Source organism: Triticum dicoccoides, chromosome 2B (genome assembly GCF_002162155.2).
Source record: "Triticum dicoccoides isolate Atlit2015 ecotype Zavitan chromosome 2B, WEW_v2.0, whole genome shotgun sequence".
Lineage (NCBI taxonomy): Eukaryota > Viridiplantae > Streptophyta > Magnoliopsida > Poales > Poaceae > Triticum > Triticum dicoccoides.
The window spans coordinates 816906763-816915131 of NC_041383.1; the positions used below are offsets into that span (position 1 = coordinate 816906763).

At 53.7% G+C, this 8369-nt stretch overlaps 1 pseudogene; it reads right to left on the reverse strand.

Annotated features, from left to right (window-relative positions):
• Nucleotides 1–1617: 1617 nt before the first annotated feature.
• The window catches only part of LOC119361555, a 13196-nt pseudogene continuing 6444 nt past the window's right edge, over nucleotides 1618–8369 (reverse strand).

Sequence of the window (8369 nt, forward strand, 5' to 3'; positions counted from 1 at the left end):
TGATTCAAAAAATATTTGGATTTTTTTGAATTACTAAATGTTTTGGCGCATATACGGTGCGCGGGAACCAGAGAGCACCAAGTTCCCATCCTTTCTTATAGGCGCTATTATATGTATTGACTATTACATTGGCTATAAATGATCACTTTTGCTTTGGTAGACCCCACTAAACACATTGACGGCTAAGATCTCTGTACCCCTTCGTAATAAAGGATAGGATGGTCTTTTCACCTGCGCCCATACTCGGCCTGAAAAAAAGTGCAAGTAACATGACTTGAACTCAAGACCTCTTGGTCTAAGGATAACCACACTAACCAACTAGGACATCCTCATGCTTGTAAATGTTAACTTCTTTTTTGTAAACTAGAACATGGTGTCCTTCGTCGCATGCATGAAATGGTACCAAACTTTTCCAGCATGTGGCTATAATTATGGCAGGCCTCCATGCAAAATTTGAAATAATTCGGACACTGAACGCACGTTGCGTGATGTTCGGCTAGTGCTTTTCGGTTTTCTCACCGAAAAACCCTAGAAAATGTATAAAATGTTAGAAAATCAACGAAATTATTATCATGGATGCTTGTCATAGTGATGCTAGTGCATGGAAAATTTTGGGTGAACTATATTGATGTGAGCATTTTTTGAAAAAGAACAAAATATGAAAAATGAAAAACAACAAAATGAAAAAGAATCAAAAATTGAACAATAAACCGGCCGCTGATTGATATATTTTAATTATTATTTTTCTATTTAATAGATGTTCAGAAATTTTAGAACTGTTCGATTTTTTTATCTGAGCATGTTTCTATTTAAACGAACAATAAACAAATATTTTTGTTTAATCAAGCAATGAACGAGCAATTTTTCGATTTAATAGATGTTCGGAAATTTAATTACATTGATGTCAGAATTTTTCTAATTAAAACAATTTTTTTTGACATATATGTACATTTTTTAAATGCAAATATTTGTACTTTTTGAACAGAATTTAAAAAATTGAACATTTTTGGAACTTTTGAGATTTCTTTAATACGTGTGAGCATTTCTTGAAAAATAATAAAATGAAAATGAAAAAGGAAAAAAGTGAATAGAAAAAACGTAAAAGAAATAGTGATAAACGGGCTGGTTCAACACAATGGGCCAGCCCAGCCGAGAACTGTAGTAGAGTAAAATAAGAAAAAGAAGTAAATAGACACAACCCTTATGGTGTTCATGGTTAGAGTGGTGGTCCTTAGAACATCAGGTCTTGAGTTCGATTCACAGCGCATGCGCTAATTTTTGCGTATGAGTATACGGTTTGATGAAATGACCGTACTGGTAGGACTAGGGTTCCTACCAGCACAGCTACGTAGGTTATAGGGATGAGGTGGAGGTGGACGAGGGCTGGAGCGGGCGCGCCGGCGGGTGGGCGCCGTCGCGGCTAGGGTTTAGGGGCGGCGGCGGTTGGCTGGTGTCGGCTAGGGTTCCGGCTCCTCAGGGAGCCGGGCAACAGAAGATGATAATATCTTTATTGCTTGATCTCAAACGATGTCTTACAACTAGTATTTATAACTTTAGCCTAAGATAACTTGCCTAAAATAACTTGCCTAAGATAACTTGTGGGTCAAGCCCCTAATACTAATGCCTGGTGGGCCTCTTCCTAGTATAGACCAAACCGGTCATAACATCTCTCCCCGCCTGCGCAAACAGCTCGTCCTCGAGCTGAAAGTCTGGATAGTGTTGGCGGAATTCTTCACGCTGCTCCCAAGTAGCCTCCTCCTCCGGAAGGCCTGCCCACTGAACGAGGATGAACCAGATGCCACGACGGAGCTGCGCCTGCAACACCTTTGCCGGCTCTGGAAGAATGCGACCATTGGCGATGGGAGGAAGCGCCGGTGGAGCCGCCGGTGGCTCGCCACGGAAAGGCTTGAGCAACCCCACATGGAAGATGTTGTGGATGCGAGCGCGGGCTGGAAGCTGAAGACGATAGGCCACCTTCCCAATGCGCTCCAAGATAGGGAAGGGCCCGGCGTAGCGAGGGCTGAGCTTGCGCTTCGCGCGCGGGTCGAGTGACTGCATAGAGCGGTGGAGAAGACGCAGCCATACCCAATCACCCACCGCGAACTCCGCCTCACGATGATGATCGTCGTAGTAGTGCTTGGCTAGCTGCTGGGCCTGAAGGAGATGCTGACGAACCTCAGCAAGCATCTCGTCACGAGTGCGGATGAGGGCATGCACCCGCAACCTCCGTCCGGGCTGTCTCCGGATCCACCGGAAGTATAGGCGGGGGTGGTCGACCATAGACCACCTCAAATGGCGTAGCGCGCAGGGCGGAGTGATAGGAGGTGTTGTAGCAGTACTCCGCCCAAGAGAGCCAGTCCAACCAGGCGCGAGGCCGATCACCTGTCACACAACGCAAATACATGGCAATGACCTTGTTAACCACCTCGAACTGACCGTCCGTCTGAGGATGGAACACCGTACTCAGGCGGAGCTGGACACCCGCCATCCTGAAGAGGTCGCGCCAGACATGGCCCATGAACACGGGGTCTCAATCACTGACGATCGAAGCAGGGAACCCGTGTAGACGGACGATGCCGTCGAAGAAGGCCCGGGCCACGGACGCCGCCGTGTATGGATGGCCGAGCGCTATGAAGTGGGCGTACTTAGAGAAGCGGTCGGCCACCGTGAGGATGACCGACTTGCCGCCCACCTTGGGAAGGCCCTCAATGAAGTCCATGGATATATCCGCCCAGACCTGAGATGGCACCTCCAAGGGCTGGAGTAACCCGGCCAGCCTGAGGGTCTCTGTCTTGTTGCGCTGGCATGTCTGACAAGACCGAACCCAGTCGCGGACCAGGGCCCGATCGCCAGGGATGTAGAAGTCAGCACGAAGACGATGGAGCGTTTTCTGCATACCCTCATGACCCGCCGAGTGGGCGAGCTGTAACACCTGGTGACGGAGATCATCCTGCGCCGGAACAAAGACCCGGCACCCATGTAGGAGCAGTCCGTCAGAGAAGCGCCAAGGCTCCTCCAGGTCGCCGGCCGTGAGCTGCTGCTGAAGATGGACGGCGTCGTCGGCCGTCGCAGTGGCGCGGCGAATGTCGGCGAAGAGGCCGAATGTCGGTCCGGAGTGGATGCAGAGGGCCGCCCCGGCGGATTCGTCGGCGGAGGAAGCGAGGTCGGAGTCGCGACAGGATAGCGCGTCGGCCACGGTGTTAAGGCGGCCCGGCCGATACTCGACAGAGAAATCGAAGCCGAAGAGCTTGCTGATCCACTGGTGCTGCGGCACGGTCGACAGCCGTTGGTCCAGCAAAAACTTCAGGCTGTAGTGGTCGGTGCAAATCTGGAAGGACCGTCCCCACAAGTATGACCGCCAATGACGAACGGCCTGTACAAGGCCAATGAGCTCCCACTCATATGCCGCCAGCTTAAGATGACGCGGAGCGAAAGGCCAACTGAAGAAGGCGAGGGGCCCATCACCCTGATGAAGCACGGCGCTGAACCCTGCGCCCGAGGCGTCACAGTCCACCACGAACGGGCGGTCGAAGTCGGGCATCTGGAGGACAGGGCCCGTCGTGAGGGCCCCCTTGAGGGCCTCGAACATCGTCGTCGCCTCGTCGTCCCAGGCGAAAGCGTTGTGGCGAAGCAACCGCATGAGGGGCGCCGTGATGAGCCCGAATTCCCGGATAAATTTCCGGTAGTAGCCGGCGAGGCCGAGGAACCCGCAGAGAGCCCGCGGCGAGTGAGGCGTCGGCCATGCGGAGACGGCTGCCACCTTGTCGGCGTCCATAGCCACCCCATCGGCTGAGATGACGTGGCCCAAGTAGGCCACCGAAGGCGTCCTGAACGAGCACTTCGAGCGCTTAAGGTGGAGGTGGTGCGCTCGAAGCTCGTTGAAGACGATGGCGACGTGCTGGAGGTGCTCGGCCCAAGATGCACTGTAGATTAGAATATCATCAAAGAAAATGAGCACAAACCGGCATAAGTAGGGCCTGAGGACGTCGTTCATCAGAGCCTGGAAGGTCGCCGGGGCGTTTGTGAGGCCAAAGGGCATCACCAAGAACTCGAAGTGGCCGTGATGAGTCTGAAACGCCGTCTTGGCGATGTCATCCGGGTGCATGCGCACCTAGTGGTACCCCGACCGGAGGTCGAGTTTGGTGAAGAAGCGCGCCCCGTGGAGCTCGTCGACCACCGGAATAGGGAACTTGTCCTTAAGTGTGACAGCATTAAGGGCACGGTAGTCGATGCAGAAACGCCATGTGTCGTCTGACTTCCGGACGAGAAGCACCGACGCGGTAAATGGCGAAGTGGAGAGCCGGATGATGCCTGCCGCGAGCATGAGCGCACACTGCCGCTCCAACTCATCCTTCTGCAACTGTGGGTAGCGGTAAGGCCGTACCGCCACCGGTGCGGAGCCTGGCAGAAGATGTATACGGTGATCGTACGTGCGGGCGGGCGGCAGCCCCTATGGCTCGGTGAAGATGTCCGCGTGCTGCTGGAGGAGGCTCTCCAATAGTGGGTGCTCGGCCGTGGCGGTGGTCGCGGCCAGCTGGAGCGGAGTGGTTGGGGCGGCACCCCCAATGCCGTCTCACCAAATGCGGTGGCCCAACCGCCAGAAGGTCATCATCATCGCGTCGAAATCCCATAGAATAGGACCAAGAGTGCGCAGGAAGTCGACGCCGAGGATGAAGTCGAAGCAGCCCAACTCGATGCCGGCGCAGGTGATGCTGAAGTGCTCATCGCCGATAGTGATGGGAACGTCGCGGGCGAGCCCGTGGCAGCGGAGACGGTCGCCATTAGCGACTGTGACTCGCAACTGCTCACCACCGGTTGGCTGTAATGCAAGGCGCCGCATGGTGGTCTCCGGCAGAAAGTTATGCGTGGACCCTATATCCACAAGGGCCACCAGGCGCTCGCCCTGGATCATGACCGGTAAGAGCATCGTCCGTTCATCACGGATGCCGGCCAGCGCGTGTAGGGACACCACGAGGGCGGTGGCCGGGGTGGGCGCGGGTGCCGCTGCGGGCTCCGCAAGGGCTGGAGCGCCGAGGCCATCCTCCAGTGTGTCCTCCTCAGTCTCGTCTGTCGTCTCCAAGTAGAAGAGGCGGGGACAGACATGGCCCGGTGCATAGGGCGCATCACAGTTGAAGCATAAGCCCAGGCGCCGGCGTTCCAGCTGTTCCGCCTGAGTGAGGCGCCTGAATGTCCTCGTCAGTGCCGGGGTGGGTGCTGGGGTGGCTGTGGACGACGCCGGTGCTGCCGGAGACGGCCGGGAAAGCTGTCGGCCCCCACGTGGCGCGGATGGACGCGTTAGGGCCTGGGCGCGCTGCTCGAACGCCCGGGCATAGTACATGGCCGTCTGAAGGTCTTGGGGCCCCTTCATCTCGACATCCACGCGGATGTGGTCGGGAAGGCCGCCGATGAAAAGCTCCGCCCGCTGTAAGGCCGTCACACCGGGCGCGTGGCACGCCAGGGCCTGGAAGCGGTCGGCGCAGTCCTACACCGTGGAGGTGAACGGCAGGCGGCCCAACTCGGCCAAGTGGCTCCCGCGGACCGGTGGCCCGAAACGAAGAAGGCACATGTGACGCCCCCGATTCAATCGTACACTAATCATACACGCAAATGTGCACGATCAAGATCAGGGACTCACGGGAAGATATCACAACACAACTCTAGACACAAATAAAATAATACAAGCTTTATATTACAAGCCAGGGGCCTCGAGGGCTCGAATACAAGCTCGATACACAAGAGTCAGCGGAAGCAACAATATCTGAGTACAGACATAAGTTAAACAAGGATGCCTTAAGAAGGCTAGCACAAAAGCAACAACGATCGAAGAGGCAAGGCCTCCTGCCTGGGACCTCCTAACTACTCCTGGCCATCGGCGGTCTTCACGTAGCAGCATCCATCGGCGGTGACTTCTGGCTCCAGGGATCCACCATCTGGTTGCATCAACCGGAAAGAAGAAGGAAGGGGGAAAAGGGGTAGCAAAGCAACCGTGAGTACTCATCCAAAGTACTCGCAAGCATCAGATCTATACTAAGTATGCACTGGTATTAAATGGAAGGTTTGTATCTGTGGACTGAACTATAGAATGCCAGAATAGAGGGGGAAGGCCTAGCCTATCGAAGACTAGCATCTTCACGCAGCTCCGAGCATCTTGCAGCATGTTGAAGAGTAAAGAATAGCAGTTTATATTTAACAAGCATGTTGTAACATTAATGCCCAGAGATCCTTCCTCAACTCCTTGCGAGAAAGCAATCCCGGAGCCACATATCTCAAGTATCCATTTGTAGTTGTATAAGATCAGAATATAAGTCTGAACGTCCGTTACCGTGGACACGACAATTAATAGATAATCTTCCCTGCAGGGGTGCACCACGTTTGCTAACACGCTCGATCACGTTGGCCGGACACACCTTTCTAGGGTCAATGCCCGGCCTCGGAACATCAACACGTCATAGCCCTACCTAGGCTCAGCAGAGAGGTCCTCGCTGGTCTACCTCCTAATCACTCCGGGGTCTGGGCCCATCGCCCGTTGCACTCGAGTCGTTGCGAGCAGGGCGGGTCCAGGCTCCACCTCTACATGGATGGTGCCGGCCCAGCCGTGCCGCACTGCTGAACTGGACGTCTGACAAAGCTTCGGCTGATACCACGACGCCGAGGCCCATAACTATTCTCACGTGGTGGTTGGTGCGTAAAGGCCAAAGGCCAACTCAGAACAAATACCCAAACCATCGTGTATTATTAGCTTGCGGAGACGAGCAGAAACTCACGATAAGGTGACCCCGTCGCCCCGTCTCGAGGAAATACGGCAAGGGCTAGCCCAGCCCACTCGGGGGCGGCCTGCCGGCCCGGCCGTGCCTCGTAACCATCTTGCGGGTGCTCTCCGGGCCCGCCCGACTTTCACAACGGTCTCCAGTAAAATCAAGGTAACTGTGTGTCCATACATCAAGGGGAAAACCCGAGGAATCACCCCCGGTGGATTCCACTCAATGTAATCATCAAGGTGAACGTAAGAGGGACCACCCTCGAGGTTCACTCTTGAGGTGTTTGAACGACAGAGCCGTATCGGGAATGGTGAAAGAGGAAATCACCCTCGATGACCACGACCGAATAGCTACACTACAGAATTATCATCAGGAGTGCATTATGAGGGATCACCCTCGGCACTCGATAGTAGCTCTGTAGAGTCGAGCAACAAAAGGGGCGTGATGTGATGTCAGGTGTCAGGCTCTGGTCGTCGATCACACTGATCGAGGCGTCGATGATGAAGCAGGGGTAACAAGGACAAGGTGGAGGTCACTGATGGATCACTAGCCAACCTATACTAAGCAGTTTAGGGTAAGCAGGTAGGTAACAATAGCAGGTACAAAAGCAGGCTATGCATCAGAATAGGAGCAAACAATAACAGTAGCAAAATCTAATGCAAGCATGAGAGTATAGAATGGGCGATATCGGGATGATCAAAGGGGGGGCTTACCTGGTTGCTCAGACAAGGAGGGTCGTCGTCGACGTAGTCGATCACAGCGGCATCAACGGCAGTCTCGGGGTCTACCGGAGAGAAGAGGGGGAAGAAACAGTAAATACATGCAAACATATGCACAACAAGACAATAAGCGGGGCAAAGGTGTTCCAACGCAGTGCTAGGCGTTACTGGCGAAGGGGGATAACATCCGGGAATGTTTCCCCAGGTTTAGCATTTTCGGACAGATGAAACCGAGGGGAAAAGTTGCATGTTCAGGTAGTTAGGGGCATGTGGCAGACGAACGGACCACGTATTCGGATTCGTCTCGTCGTTCTGAGCAACTTTCATGTATAAAACTTTTTCATCCGAGCTACGGATTATTTTATATTATTTTTCAAAGTTTTAAACATTTTTTGAAATTATTATTAATTCGAAAATAGTGTTATTGCATCAGCATGATGTCATCATGACGTCAGCGGTCAACGCTGACCGTTGACTGGTCAAACAGGGCAGTGTGGCCCGTCTGTCATTGACCTAACTAATTAGCAGATTTAAATTAACTAAACTAGTTCATTAGGCTAACTAAGCAAGGTTAATTAAGTTAATCAATTACCTAATTAATTAACTAATTACTTATTATTATTCTAAATACATTTCTCCTTTTATTAAACATTTATTGGGGCTGGGCCCCACGTGCCATTTGCCCAGGGGGCGATGCGGGCACGGGCGCTGGATGCGGGAGCGTGGGCGCTTGCCCGGGATGACAGGGGGCGCCAGCCAGGGGCGAGGCCACGGCGACGGCCGAAGGGGCCGCAGCCACGACGAGGTCGGCTGGGCTGCGAGCGGCGCCGGCGAGGCGGCCGAGTGGTGGACGGGGCCGGCAGCGGGCCGGAGCGGCAGGTGAGAGCGGGGT